At 40.0% G+C, this 16,947-nt stretch overlaps 1 long non-coding RNA gene across 1 annotated transcript; it reads right to left on the reverse strand.

The window, feature by feature from the left end:
* Positions 1–394: 394 nt before the first annotated feature.
* Positions 395–16,538, reverse strand: LOC138498586 (uncharacterized). Its single transcript, XR_011278766.1, has 3 exons — positions 16,420–16,538; positions 13,135–13,310; positions 395–651 (listed from the first exon to the last, which is right to left on the reverse strand). It is a non-coding gene; the product is annotated as an uncharacterized lncRNA (long non-coding RNA).
* Between the last annotated feature and the right edge of the window lie 409 nt (positions 16,539–16,947).

The raw sequence follows: 16,947 nt of genomic DNA on the forward strand, positions 1-16,947 counted from the left end.
TTACAGTGGATTAGTTTACTGTTTTCTTGGCCGTTTCAACAATCAATTTTCTGTATACTTCTAGTAAACATGAATGAATATCAAACTGCACCAACTCAATTAAAGTAAAATTATTTATTATTTAAATACATAAATAGATAATAAAACAAATATAATAGTGCAAACAAACCATAACAGCATTGTATTTAACAATTATATATGTATATATATATCTATATATATGTATATATATACATTATATACATGACACCCCAATTTTAAATATTTATTTTCACGAGAGCATGACTCTCACATCTTATGACAACTCAATGTAATGTACAATAATTATTATTTAAATAAATATAACAAATATAATAGTGCAATGATAGTGCAAATGAACCGTAAAAACATTAAGTAGAATGTAAATATATCACGTTTATTAATGTCGTCTCAGCAGAGCATGACCATCACAGCTTAGTCAATGGTTTACATACCACCACTTGACCTGCAAAGGTCTAATTAAACTGTGCTACCAATAATAAATAGTAACTTCTTTTACTACTTTTCTTTTTATTCGTCTTCTCCACAAATTAAAGTGCATCCACAGATCAGCATACGTTCAGCTTCATAGCGGTTCAGTCCTTCACATTTTTGGAGAATTTTGATTGTCATCTGCAAAAAAGTAAACAAAATGCCACATTTCGGTCACTATTACTTTAACTGATCATCAATTGTGCAACATGATAGCACAGAACAATGCTCTCCGGGCCGCTCTTAGTATCCCAAGAAGAGAGCATATCACCCATGCCAGGCACTCAGCCCAATGGCTCCCGGTCAAAGAGCGGATCACTCTCAAAATCCTCACACTCACTCACAAATGCCTCTCCCTCTCCGCCCCGTCCTATCTATCAGAAACCATCTTCAAACCATCCTCCTCCCGTCCCACCACAACGAAATACTCCAACCTACTCTGCATCCCACGCATCAAAAAAGCCAAAGCCGGAGGTCTAGGTTTCCCCTACATTGTAGCCAAGACCTGGAACGCTCTTCCTGCAAACATCAGAGCCGAAAACTCACTCCCTATTTTTCGCAGGAAACTGAAAACCGCATTCCTTGCAAAATAACATGAAACCCTGAGGATTCCATGTAAATATACTGCATAGCTAATGTGTACATGTCTACTGTAAATATTGTATTTGTATGCAAATATTGTATCCTATGTAACTAAGACATTGTCTGTAACAAGCGACACGATGCCCCCGGGCTGACGTGCGCTCTACAAATTTGAATAAATAAATAAATAAATAAATAAATAAACATTGTAAACATACAAATAACCTGAATATGGCCTGCAGACTGCTAGGGGAAGTGCAACACTCACAACAATGCCATGAAAAGACTCACAGACAGACAAGAGTGTGACATGCGTCCACAACGGAGTGCTGGCTTAAAACAGGTAATTGTCTTTGGAGGTTGGCGGCATGGCATGGGTGTGGATGGGAGTGTGTCGTCGGTGTCAGCACAGTGGGGTGGTTGGTGCACATGTCCCTCAAAAGTGCAAAGGGGCGGCTTGAGATCAACAAAGCGGCCTAGAACATAGCAGCGTTATGCAGCCAGTCTTTCAACCCTACCTCTCTGATATTTGTGCATTCAGGATATGCATCTGTCATTTTCAATCCCCAGCAGTGAGTACTCAAAGCTAGTGGTACATTTTCACATGTAAATCTAACCAAGAGCGCCCTTGCTAACTCAGGACCATGTCAGTCCAGAAACTGTTCATAACCATTGGACAATTTGAGTCCCAGTACAAACCTATTGAGCGGAATCCCTCTCCCATGGCAATAACATCCTCCTGTGTCTTCTGGTGGATTTCATGTGTCATTGTTCGTCTATCCCTGCCGAATGATGTTATGTGAGTTTGTCCAAAGCTGCTGGCAGCCTAGTTCAATTAAGCAGTTTTTCACATGCTTACACCAAGGGAGCTTATAGATATCAATTACAGGCCTAAGGGCTGCCACCCATAACCCTTTTTATGGTTTAGCTGTATCTGCCTAAAAATAGCTTTCTCAGTCTGGCTGAACTACTTTCCAGTGTGTGAGCCTCAGGCAGAAACAGTCAAAGGATTTGACCTGTTTGATTGTATTTCCCTCGATCTGAATGGTTTGCTTCACGTACTTGCTTCTTGGTGGCCTAAACACCATGCACTTTGTTTTTGAACGATTCAGCATCAGTCCATGGCCATCAAATGTAAATGGAATTGTTTTTGTAGTACTGATGGAGTCAAGGAGATGAGCATTACATTTCTGGCATACATCAATACAGGGAACTTATCTATGCCAAATGATTGTTTATCAGTCTTGGCAGGTACCAGTAACTCAATAGCTGAAATAGGCTCTCCTAGGCACCTGAATGGAATTGGGGGAGGCAACTCCTCTCTCGGTTGGGATAAAACAATACAGCAGGTAACTGCCCACACACGGCACCATCCCAATCATCCTAGGCATTTTTTAAGAAAGCTTTGACAGTTTTTTAATAAAAAGCTGTGGTTAATTATTTTACATTCATGTATCATCTTACCTCTGGTATTAACACATCGACCATGAGTGATGTATTTCTACAGGACAATGAAAATGTCAGAGCTTTTTTAATTGCTTCCATCAAACTTCTTGTCTACAATAAAATATAGGACATTTAACTAATTCTCAGTTAGGGGTTATTTTAACAATTACAAGACAAAGGGTTTTTCAAAACAATAACGTTTTTTACTCACATCACTTTCGCTGAATATAGTCATCCTCATTTTCAGTTCCTGTTTTAATTTTGGCATATATGTTGGATTTGAGAAGAGAAACATTCGGTTTGATTTCTTTCTACCTTTGATAATATTAGATGCATGTTCCTGTTTAAGATAAAAGAACATAGAATTTTGGTTAGGTTTCACATTTGTTAACAGTTATCATTCACAGTCTACACCCCCATCATTTGTCATCACATTAAGAGGTGGTCTACCTCAGTTTGCAATTTAAATATACCTGTATTCTTCATAAACATTCATTAACAAAACAGACTGTGGTTTTCACAACCAGCAATATCATTATTTCACAGTCTCCGATACAAATTGTACTGCAATGTATTAGAAAATCATATTTTGTTCATGTGTAATATTATGTGGCGCTTGATTGGCATGGTCATCTTTATTAAGTTTAATTATCAATCTTGCAGCTCTGTTTTGCATTCTCTGAAGTAGAGTGATAGCGTATTTTGGGAACCCCAAGGTAGCAGGAGTTTCCATATTCCACATGAGAGCAGATGGAGTTTATAACCATTAACTGGAGAGAGAGAAAAAAGAGATAGAAACTGAAGGATATATCAGATGTTTCCTATTAACGTGAAGCATAATTTAGTTATTGATGAGGTTTGACTCTTTAAAGTAGCTTAAAATCAATATAAATACCTAGGTTCTTAACAACACATTTCTGTTTTCGCAAGTTACCCAAGGAGGTTGTCCAGCAGAGGGTTCTTCAACTTTTAGGCTTTTCATTTTCCGCAAACATTTTGGATTTGCTTTTATTGATCTTTAATGAGTTAGAGTGCTTCACTCTATAGCAGAGACTAGTCAGTATTTTGACAGGTGGTTTCATCACCCCCTTTTAAGTCAACCATAATCAGGTTATTGCATTATTAAATAAGGATACCTCAGTTTCATGTAAAAGATCAATTTGTGGATGGTAGAAAGGTTTTAACCCTGTTAGACATCACATCTCATGGCATGCGCTTGAGATAAGTAGGGACCGACACTGATTTGTTTAGAACAATTGGTAAGAAAAGACTAGATCCATGTAATTGCTGTGAAAACATTGAGGACTGACTGTTTTGCTTGTCCTCCCAAAATATTAATGTTCAAGGAAGTGTGAAATACAGCTATCATATTGAGATTAATTCTTTTTTAAAATAATTAAAATCTACTATATCAGTAAATTACATTTCTTTGCATGTAGAAAATAACTATCTTATTTTTACTTTTAATCAACATTTACAGTACACTTTTCAAACAATTGCAATACTTAAGCAATGAATATGACAATTCTTTTATACATGCCTTTATTTCATCTTTGTTCAGTAAATTCTTTATGCCTTCATTTTCAAGTTTTTCTTTTAGCCTTGAAAAATTGAATTTGCAAATCAATATATTTCTGAGACATTTCTTATTTCATAGTGATAGATAAATGCATTTCAATAATCAGATTCCAGCTACAAGCTTTAAAGCAAGTACATATTCCATATATGTTTACATTAGTATGTCCAGGGTTCGAAAGACATTTCACTATGAACTTTATTCTTAATAATTCTCTTCTCTCTTTGTAATCCATACAAACGGTGATCTAATACCATGAATTATCATCCACATTTAATGGTTAAATAAAATATTTACATACTATTTGTTACATCGCACTAGAATCAGTTTGTACCACCAATGCCATGTCAATGCTAAACAATTTAACTGCGCTGGGACAATAGCACATGGCCAACAAGCTTGTTGTTATGATATGGGGAGCGCCGGCCCCTCCTGGGATCACCTCCTGGGACATCAACACTTACCCGTTATCATGTCCGGAGGCGTTCAGCCAGACATGGCACATTTCTATCTCACAGAATACAGCGCTTTGCGGCCCCATTTCATAGAAGCTGGAGGTTACAGCAATATGCGTTGTAATGTGGAAGAACTACGTTTCCCATCATTCTTGCGCTTCCGGGTTGTTTCATCCAATGGGAAACATGGAGCCTCGCATTGACTCGTATTTTACGTTCTACGTAATGCAGAAGTTTGCTTCCTATCAAAGTTATTACAGTGGTTTTGTTCAGAACCTTGTTTCCTTGTAGTAAACTTTGCCTGCTATTGAGGATTCCGTAACTGGTTCCTCCTTCTTTACAAGTTCCCGGTTGTTCCATAACCGCGGTAGTCCTTTTCTCACCTTTTGGACTTCCTTGTTATAATCAGTCTTCCTGTGTACCGAACCTTCAGCCTGCCTACGGACTACTCTCCTCGAATCTGCATTTGTCACCGGTCTCTCCTTCCTGTGTACCGGACCTTCAGCCTGCCCATGGACTACTCTCCTTGAATCTGCATTTGTCACTGGTCTCTCCTTCCTGTGTACCGGACCTGAGTTGTTAAACGGATTGGCTTTGGACATTCCTTCTCTGCTGCGGTTTCTGCCACATCGCAAGTATTTCTTTACCTGGGTAACCTCATACTTTCTTTCCGTGTTTACACTTTACTTTACTGTTATCCTTGTCACCTATAAGTCTGGTTGTGTTCTCTTACCCGCCTGATACTTACCTTTTCCTCGTGCACGAGAACGCTCTGCAGGGACGTGCACCACCCCGACTCTAGTGTGATCCGCGTGCCGTCAGGGTTAGTCCCCTTACTAACCTTACCTATTTGTTGTTTTGCACCAGTCGTTGTGGACTTTCTCATATCCTTCTTAAATTCTTCATACGCCTTTCACACGGTAAGACTATAGGCTCATTCCTAGTTACCAGACATTCATTGACCCTGTTCTGTTTAGTTGAGCTTACCACTTTCTCATTGTTATCTCTGTCCCCAGGGTCAGGTTACATAGAAGATTTAGCTGCTATTTAGTGCAGGTATTATTATTTGTGATATATCTCTGTTTTACCCATTATCATTACCTGATAGTAAAACCTTGTTGTTTCCTTTACAGCCGGTGTCTATAGCGGTGTGTGTTCCCGCTCTTTTGAGCGATCGGTCTCCTTCACTGTCTGTTCTGAACAGTCTTGGGACATATTGCTAAATAGAGTTATTTTCCCTCAACAGAGAGGAGGCCCTTGGTTTAGGTCTAACTAAGGGCTCTACTATCAAGTCACGGGCCAGGTTCTGCAGTATCACCAGGATTACCACCCGGTGAGTGACACTTGTCTTCGCAGCACTGCAAAGCATAAAGTGCCAAATAAGAACTGAATTCAACTTATGGTGTAACTACTTTATAAAAAATAACTTAGTAGCTCTTCTGTTCAAATGTCTTCATCTTTTGTAATTCCATTTCTGACAAAGCACAGGATAGAAAACGTGTCATTATTAATGCATGACATGGCACAGTTAACCGTGTCATACTTTAAAAGTATTCCATTATCCGCAGTTTTGTCTGTAATTGCTTACTGTTTGGTTTACCAAGACTAAACAGGTCAATTACCTGTACTTCAGTTTTAATTAAGGTTTGTGATCAATTTGTGTCCTGCATGCATCTTGTCTCTTTACTAAACTATTCAAGCTGTAGCACCCACATTATTTTCAGCTCATTATTTTAGACATTCTTGTACAATATATACATATGTATACACCACAAAGATTATGTTGTGATCGAACGGATAATGAAAAAATGGGTCTTCTTTCCTTTATCCATATCTGTTTGCAACACCTCAGAAATGGGCCATGTAAATATCAACAAACATCACCATTTTGATACATCAATATATATATATGTTTACACAATATAATATTATACCGCAATATTAACCTCTCCAATGGTAATGGAAATTTTTTGTGACAACCACAGTGAAATTTCATGTCCAAAATATTCCCAGTTACTGCTAAATCTGTACAGTCCAAATGCAACCACTTTTTGCACTTCTCGCATTCAATCCACTGAAGTGTTTGTTCTTTGGGGTACAATGACCTACACATGGAAATACATAGAAAAATATAAGTTAACCATCAACCATTACTGGTATAATGTGCAACATTTGAAGTCAATTCCAAATGTATTTTACATAGTATTTAGCAATGGTATTACAAAGGATAACATTTGTACATCAAGCACCTGTGAACATGCACCATAGTAGTATAAACCTTGAACAACAGCATGTTGGATAACATTACATGCAATGCAACCTCTCTACCAAGGTTACCTTCGGTAGCTAACAATGTATTTCACATCAGGATTTGACCATTATGGATAGTTCCTTACGTTTTTTCATCTCCATATCGATCCAAACCCATCCTATGGTACATGCATCCCAGCTAGTGCTTCCAGCCATTGCCCATGTTATCCTCCCTTCCCTTTGTCACCTTTGTCTTATGGTTTATCATCGACTTTACCCCACTGTTTCCAATTCCTTCTTGCCTGTATCCTCATTTCCTTCTCACCCCACAGACCACGGTATGCTTTGCGCCCTGGGCGGTGACATAGTTCATTCACACTGACAAGGTTGCAATGCTTTAAGACCCTAAGGTGGTGAGGTGCACAGTATGAAAGCTAATTAACATAACATCACTTGATGCACATTACATTTTCGAAAACCTTTTGTTGTTCTAAAATATATCATATAGTACACTTTAATTTCTCTCAAAAGTCACCTAATGAAAATATTTACACTACTTACATTAATAGGAATTCTGATTTAATAAATGTCTTACTTATTTTTTGAAGTTTTATTTTCTTGATAAATGCAGGCCATGTGTGCAGCTGCCATACATTCAGTGCCAGATACTATTTTTGGCTTCCTCTCTTCTTTCAGTGGTTGCAAAATTAATTCTGCTTGAGCAATTAAAGTTGGTCTATTTCCTACTGCATCCTCAGTTGACTTTAACACCACATTGCTCAGTTTACTCTCTTCGTGAACAGAAGTTACATTTCTGTTTTGTATTTCCTACAATATATATTTAGTTAATATAAAAAATCTAAAAGCCACTTGACAACAAACTGTACTTCCCGACATCATATTGAATTAAAAGCAACACTCCCCACAAAAAATAATGTAGTTACATATATAGTATACAGTATATAGATTATAATGTAACAAACTGTAAACAAGTTTCAGAAAGACTGCAACCGCTTAATTTGGCTATAATTATATTTTTGAATCTTTCATGGCAACAGATAAGTACTTTATGGTGCTAATATATAAACATTACGCTCAGGAGCTTGGCTTAAATCATCAAGCTCATTAACCAATTCTCATGCTTAAGGGTTACAAATGGGACAAGGACGACCCTGGGAGCTGGGGGGCTGCCGCTGCCACCCACACTGGTATGCTGGCATATATTTGCGGATGCAAAAACTGCTTTCTCACTTGTCATCAATGACTTTGCCAAATGCAGATGCAGTATAATATGGAACTTATTGCAATTTGAGATAACATATTGATATTGTTAGCAGAAAAAAACATGTAATAAAGTGAGTTTTACACTTGAACAATAACAGCTGATTACATTTGTTGAATCTATTTGATAGAATGTAATGTAATAAATGAAGCAGTATTTTTTATTTAATCAATAATGCTTAGTATATATTAAAAAAAACTTACCATGTTTTGTTTGCAAGTGGTTTCTAAAGTTGAATGAGCGGGTTATTAGGATAAAGCAAATAGGACAGTGCCAATGGTTTCGATTTTTTGTCTGTAGTTGTAATTGTGGACAATTGCAAGGAATTATGTATCCATCTGTAGAATTTAAAATAATACATGTGCATTACGAAAACAATATAAACACAGCGAGACATAGTTGATTAAAATAAAAAATTGCTTTTCAATGATGTGATTTGGAAAAAAAAGAGGAATAGGTATAATGGTTTCAGTACTTGTTGATACTCATTGGTGCCACAGTCCTTCTGTAACTCTCGAAAAAATGGAAGGGGGATTTAGTCTTTTAATACACAATACTGGATGTGGTTGTGTATGATCAATATCGCGCAGCTGTTAAAGCGGTAGCACCATGACACGAGACAGGATACACCTACACAAGCAGTGGACAAATATGAAGCGTAAAAGGGGCTAGCAGATTTAAAAGGACCAAGAGGCACTGAACTCTGACAAATGGGAAACAGCTACCATCTGGAGAGCAGAGGAGGAAAAGGTGCAGCCAATTATTGAAATGGAGCGGTTGACTGGCTTACAGAGGGGTTGTGATACTTGTGCGACAAATGCATTTGACAAGCCCATGACAAAAAAGAAAGCATGTATGGCATGCAGCCAAAAGTGTCTACTCAATGCAGGCACAACATGTGAGTGCATACAGAAAGGAGTCATTCATCAATGACTATGGAAACAGGATCAATCAGGTAGGCATACAACAGATGTGTACCATTGTAACTGTACACAGCATGTACAACATGTAAATACACACACACACACACGACAAAAGCAAAGAGAGCACCTGCTGTGATGAATGTGGACTATTCGTCCATTTTCTGCAGAGGGGAGCCACCACCTTTAAAGCTAGTGATGTAAGCAGACTAAGCAAGACCCACTTTAGGAGGCAGGGAAATTGCGACCACACTAAGAGTGACTCCCCTTTTGGGGACAAGCACACACATTCATGTAAGCAATTCCCTGCACAGAGTACAATGTGTGCCTACATGTGAATTGGGAAGACTGTTGTTACTTCTGTTTTGGACTCTACAAATAGTTACCTTTCTTCAATCGCTTTGGCTTCAGGTAATGCTGCACTAAACAGTTAAAGAGTAGCAACAATCCCCTTTTGATTGTCATGACATACTGTGAGAATCCCTGGGTATTCTCCCAGTTAGACCCCGGGAATCCCTTATTCAGGTGGCCAGGACACGGCCATCGCTGCTGGATAAGTTCCTGGGGGTCGACCAGTGGGGGAGGGTCATCTGGGTAGGGGATCCCAGGGTTATACTCTGGGAAATGCCCCAGGTGAGATGCGGTATTATACCGGAGAAAGGGACGAGGACCACAAGGTCCCCGAGGCTTTTATGGGCTGTAGTAAATTGACCTACCTTCCACCCGATAAAATTACCTTTCGAGAATCCATCATCCCCTCCACCTCTGTTGAATATATTACAAACCCTGTTGTATTCAGAAACAATATTTCTAGGAATCCTTGCTTTCCTGTTCCCTATTCAAATGCTCCCCATCATTTTCCTTCACATTCCTCTAATTATTATTTCCCGAAACCCCAGTATACTGCATTGACAAAACACTACGATTCCCACAATCCCCTTTGTTCATTTCCCCAGCCCAGCCAATCCCGTCCTTCTGATTATTGTTTCCGGAAAATCCCAATCTCCTGGAACAGAGTACTATCATTCCCACAATTTCCTATGTGCTGTTCTATATCCGGGTCATTTTTGTCCAATTTGCAAACCTTCCCTATCATACCCCGTAGGACACGCAGGTACCATACCACCCTCCTTTTCCACTCTGAACCTTTCATCCCAGTGTGACATACAACAGACTTGTAATGTTAAACCTGTGTACCTGGCAGGTCCCAACCAGAGGGTCAGGCAAAGTCAGGAGATTAACTTGAACCACACACACCTGATGGCCCTTCCTTTTACCAACAGGGATGAAAGGTGGAGCAGAAGAGTGCAGTACAAGCAAGGCGAGAAAGACAAGCCTAGCAGACATCACGACGAGACGGCTAACACACGGATGTTCAAACCAAGGAGAAAGGTGGCAGAAAGCGAGAGGGTGGCGAGGCAGAAGGTAAACTTGCACTTTTCGTTCCAGACCCACAGAACCTTCACTGACTTGTCCTGAAACAGATGTGAACGGTACACAGGGCAAACTTATGGCGATAACCAGGAGCAAGGGAAGCTCCCGCGCCTGTGGTACCGTCCTTGACTCAATGAAAGCCGAAACCAAGCGGTGCAACACAGCTGGTGAGTCGAGGGGAGAATCGATAAGCACCTGGCTGTGTTGAGTGAAAAGCGACAAGTGGCAAGTTGAAGCATATTAAATTGAATTGTGATTGAACTGTAAAAGGTGGTTAAGGGGAGACCAGCTGAAGAGGGAAACCAGCACCATGTGGGTGCTAACTCGAGAAGTGCTGTTTACTCCCCGCTAGAATAGAGCTACAGAAACCAGAAGGCCATAGGAAGGCCACAAAAAGAAAGTGGTCATACGTGAGGGTTGAGCAAAAGCCCCGTATAATCGAAAGACTTTGATTCGTAAGTTGGCTAAAAGTAAGGGAAGTGAGTCCCGAATTGTGAATGAAGGAAAGGAACGTGAATCCTGCAAACATTTCAAACCAGTAGAAAGTTTTGAAAAGGCAATAATGAACACGGAGGGGGGATGCCGGAGGAGGGGGACAAAGTCTAAAAGTCCCGAGAAACAGAGTGTTAAAGTGAACCCAAAAAAAAGGAGGTCCACTGAACTGTTTGACAAAGATTAAGAAACTAAGAAGAGTCCGAGCCTGGACGAGAGAGATCCGGGGTGAAGCTAAAGTCAGCAATGGAAGTTGAGAGATGCCCGAGCCCGAACGAGGGAGATCCAAGGAGTGAAGCTATCATCCAAAGTTTAATGAGAAAAGAATAAGAGATACAAAGAAATACAATTGTGAATGGGTCAGCCCAGAAGAGGCAGACAAAGGGGTGAAGTTGCCACCGTATCTGAATCTCGGATTACAATTGAGAAGGGCCAGCCCACAAGAGGGGGACCCAGGGGTGAGCCCATCACCCAGTGTATATTGAGAACACACTTTTATTTGTTAAACAAACTTTTATTTGTTAAAGGAAGTTTTGTTTTTGTTGTTTGAATACATCAAACCCTGAAGGCATTAGACTTTCAAATGAAACGATACTTGGAAATCGACAGTCCTGAGAACAGCCATTGGAACTTTCATCTCATGACAGAGAATCCCGAGAATGTACTGTACTGCAAGCTGCCATCTTATTCCCTGTCTAAAACATGGGAAAGGGAGACGCAAGCCACCGCATACTGATGTATCATTTTGAGAACACTTGTTTCTTTTGATGAGAACTATCTCACACACCCTTTTGGTATTAGTTGTGAGGTTTGGCAATAGGTTTCTCAGTATAGGCCACTTTGATTTGACACAACACCACTAGGACTGCGTTATTTGTCATTTGATGGTCGACACTTGTTCCCATCTTAGATTTATGTTTAGATTAGGTGTTTTTCCAACCATCACACCACTTTCATTGTTCAATAAACACCCTTCAACTGTGATCACTTGTGTTCTGTCTTACTAGTTGTCACCATGAGTTCTTCACAGTACATAACTCAAAAGAGAGAGAGAGAGAGAGAATCCTATGCAGAGGTAATCCTACGACGAGAGGATGTCATGGAGGGGCAGAGCCAAACTAGATGCGGACCCGGCGTTAGCACGGGACGTGAGATGATCACTAGCAAGATACTAGAAGACTGGCGTCCTGAATGGAAATTAGGCCAAAGTAGAGAGAGTGAGACGGAGATGCTAAAGCAAAGGCCCGCTCGGTGCGGCATCCACACAGAAGTCGTGGTGGCCCTGGGGCCCGTTACAAAAACGGAGTCCAGACCGCAGCAGTGATTGGTTCCCCTATCGGCGCATGAAAGGTGCATCAGCTGACGAGCAGGGTTGAAAAAGGAGAGAAGATTCTCCCGAAGAGGTAATGCCGCTGAGAGGGCCAAACAGATGTATGCACATCTGTGAGAGCCTAAAAGGTTATGGAAGACATGAACAAATTGAACAGACAGACATCCACCAGAGACAACGATAAAGCAGGTGTTTTGGAGAAAAAAAAGGGCTTTGGGGAAAACCCGGAAAGCGAGACATTGTTTAGTACTATCAGGCATAGAGGTATGATTGTCCTAAAACACTCTCTTTGGGAGATGGGTGGCCCATTATGCATGTATGGTATGACTATTTTGGACAGTTGTATGACAAAGGTGCTGAGAAAGTTGCTGTCATACCAATATTGGGAGAATCTATTAAGGGTGCAGGATAGTGGTGGGATAGGGCATTAGATACACTACACACCTCTTACATACTAAGCATCCATAGCAGGAGTGGTCACTTGGCACCTGTGGCTACCTCACAATACCCTCCTAGACTTACCATTGGACTTCATGACATAGAGAAGAGCATATTGTGATATAAAAATACACAAACAGCAATAATGAAGAAAACACCTTGATGTGTTATGCTATTTATAGAGTTTTGTTACTAATGGGATAACAATGGTAAGGGTTGCCTCAGGAATGGCGCACTGCGACCAAGTGTGGAATCTACAGACCTTAGTCTCCAGGGGGGTGGAAAATGAGACAGATCAGAGGAGGGATAAAGATGGATCTGTTTTATTTTAAAAAATATTACAGAGAGTGAATAATGTGTGATGTCAAAACAGACCCACAATAAATGTTATGAAAATGTAATCTGTTGCAATACTATACCTTCTGAACCATTGGTAAAGAGCACTGCTAATTTCCAATGTTGAGTAATTAGATGTTGCTCAGTACATTGTACTTTCTTCTTGCAAAATGTGCAGATGTCGCTTTTGCTGCAGATGAAGATGAAATCATGTTGGTCTGAAAATCCAAACTTCATGTTTCTTTTTTTATCTGTTGATCTGTGAATGACATGCAATATTTAAAATATAATTAAATAAGAAAAAGAAAACACCATGAATACAAATCTAAATAAAATTAAACCTATAATTCATGTGCATTGCCAATGCAGCATTTCCTTTTAACTTTGCAAAAGCACCTCTATAGGGCCTAAAAGGAACACACTAGAACCCTTGCCTTATTAACTACAATCCGCCTTCTGAAGACTGATGGAGGCATTGATGATGTTTTAGGCCTTTGGCATGCAAAGAAAGACAAAAGTAGTAAATATAGCATGAGATATTTAGTGGCATCTATTCTTCTATGAGAGCCGTTCTTTAATAATTTGTTTTGGACAAATAATTAAGCGTGGTGTCAAATTCAAAGCTTAGCCTTGAAAAACCATGTGACTCTTCCTCTATAATCTTAACAACACATTTGGAATGAGTTATTTAAAGCTATCCATTCTTTCAGATGCACTACAGAAATAATCTAGTCAAATATGTTCTGTATAACAAATAGATGATTTAGGAAAAACGGAGCAAGGCATGTGTAGCATCCACAACACCTGCTTGGAGGGGATTAGCATTTTCTAAGAAAGAGGGAGAGTACCTTTTTCCTTTTGGTGGTGTTCCTTTGTCACGTGCTAGCAACACTACTTTGTATCTGCACAGATCCCGGAAAAAGGTTTGAATCTTAAATACCAAATGGATTGTGCCATAAAACCTGTTTTTGTAATTAAATAATTGTAGTACTATGTGCCCAAAAAAAGGGTACCGTATTGGTACTTGCCTACGTTCCTAGCCATTTAGCATTGTGGACAAATGCTAGTTAAAATTATGAGTAAATATTACTAAGAATACTTCAGCCAGTGCACAATATATGTGTAGCCCTAGAAAACACTTTGTTAAAATGTGATCATGTTTCAAATCATACAGAATGCAACGTGGGACATCTAGTACAGCGGTGTATTATATTTACGAACGAAAAGACTGTTTTCTTTTCATTGCTTTTCAAGTACATTATGGGATTTAATGTATAAATAGAGCAAATGAGTGATTGCTAAAAGTTTTTGAATTAATCGTAACCTCTGGCATTGCTCGAGGAAACACTCTAGGCAATCATTCTTCGGTTTGCCAAGCCTTTACAGAAGGGGAGAAAAACATGTACAAATAAAATATTTCTCCACAAAAAAGGGGAAGTCTATCCAGGACACATTTTTAAAATCCATTGACAACAAGCAACCACAGACATATTTCAGACTCATTCTGCGTCATCAGCAAGGTATTACATGGGTCTCTAGGCACAACATGTTCTGGACCCACATCTGGGCTGAAACATGTGTGGGATTGATTACATTTCTGTGCAGAGGGGTGGTCTGCAATTCAGGCTGCACCGCTTACATTAATGGTAGGACCAAAGCAAATGTAAATATAGCTGGTTCCTTTTTGCAACAGTGAACACATGCTTAATATATGGTGTGGAAAGTTGCACAGAGCAATGTCAGTGGTTAACATCATTTCATAATGTCCCACCCCTCACATGTTTTGGTTAAAGTATGTATGAATATATCAACATTTGGGGAAACAATTGCAATCAATCATTGCTTCACTGCACACTTAATTTTAGGGAAGACGTATAAAGAAATATTCATTAAATAATAACATAAAGGTAACAGAGTAATTAGGCACTGGGTGGGAATTAATATATTTAGGAAGACTTCAAAAAACACTCACTCAATGGATTACTGTAGGTACTTGGAAATAATTACTTGGTGTAGTCACCTGAAAAGTGCTAATAAGATCATTATACTGATTGATGATGTCTGTTCCTCTGTGCGATAGAAACCCTAACTGACCAAAAGTGCAAAAATATTTAAGAACTGTTAGGTAGTAGAAGTAGAAGCGGGCCAAAAAGGTGGCATGTTTGTTGGCCTAAACTCATATTTACCAAAAGAATTACAAAAAACCCTATCTGTCCCTAAAACTAAGAGGGGTTTCCCTGTATCAAATAACAATAAGGATGATGTTAGAATGTCAATCAAAAGCAAATAGTTAAATGCCCTGTGCCCAAAACCTATTTCCGACCTTTACACTCCAAAGAAAACTGTAACATAAGTGATACACTGTTTTCAGAAGGATGGATCCATCCTCCACAAATTTCATACCCTGCTCCTTTATTTGCTCTGCACCCACCCACCCCTACTGGGGCACAACCAGGGTATTCCCTTCCCTGCCCTCCACACCCACCCCCACAAGCCCTATTTGGCCCACATCTCCGGGGCAAAGACCACTTGTCCCCTGCTTACTTTCATGCATACCCATTAACACAAAATCTGCTGGCAAAAAGAAACACATCATATACAACTTAATTCCCTCGGAAAGTCCAGACTTCACTTTCATCACAGAAACCTGGTTCTCTGATGTCTTCTCATCCATCGCACACTAGGCATTCCCCCAGGCTACACACAGCAGCCATAACAGAACTAGCAGAGCAGGCTGGATTGCATCCTCCACAAACCAAACCTCTTCATTTCACACTCCACAAAACAAGCCTGGAACACAGACTGCAAATCCTTCCTTGTGACATTTCCCATCAACCCATATCTTACACACAGTTTTTACTCATCTACAGACATCCAGCAAACACCTCCTACTCAAGGCAGGAAAAACAGATATAATTTGCGGGAAGATAGCTCTCTTCCCCCAAACCACCCCTTGGTCATCCCCCAAAACACTGCAGCTACGCTCCTACTGGACCTTGGCCAAAGAGAACACATGACGCCCACTGACCGTGCCCTCCCTGGCTTTCTATAGGGTGACAAGCCACTTTAAAACAATGAGCATCACCCACCATGCCCTCCACAAGACAGGCCCAGAATACCTCCAAAAGAACCTCATCAATTACCAACCCAAAAAAAACTTGCAATCAGGCAACCAGTCCATGATTCACATTGGGTTAGTGTTAGGAGAGGATCCAACCTATGTGGATCTCTCCATGTAAACATGCCGTATATAGTTCTTTTACATTGATTTCTATTGTAATATGATTCGGAATGTGGAATGGTGGGGGGTTGGAGGTTGAAGCTCTGCAGGGAGTTTGTGTCTGGCTTCCAGGCTGGGTTTGTCTTACCCTGTCTCTTGAACTAAACCTCCTCGAAGTTTCTTCTTGGTGTGGCGTACTTTATTGGTGGGGCCCTCCACAACAGTTATTCAACCACCTCTGAGGTAAGCCAGGGCAGCAATGAACCTGCAAATAAATTGTAACAGGCGACAGAGAAAATAAAGTCCAGCAGAAAACAGGACAGAATGCAGGCAACATTTGCGAAACCAGGAAAACAGCCGAAACACAAGGGTAGGTATCACATTCCATGCTCATGGAAAATAACCGATGGCAACGCCACCAACTCACACACATCTGCCAACACACACCACTCTTAAGACACAACACACAGCATATCTGCCATAAAAATACAGCTTTCACTTACGACAAAAATTCAGTCTGGATGGACACATAATGAATCTGCCGCGCCTGCATACTATACCGATGATCGTACTGCACCCATCCACATGCCACCTTGATATTGGTAGGTAGTAGGGACTTGACTACCCCTATCCTACTTTGTATTGACCATAATACACAAAACCATTCTAAAATCAT

Source organism: Ambystoma mexicanum, chromosome 5q, assembly GCF_040938575.1.
Source record: "Ambystoma mexicanum isolate Mex_15411 chromosome 5q, UKY_AmexF1_1, whole genome shotgun sequence".
NCBI lineage: Eukaryota > Metazoa > Chordata > Amphibia > Caudata > Ambystomatidae > Ambystoma > Ambystoma mexicanum.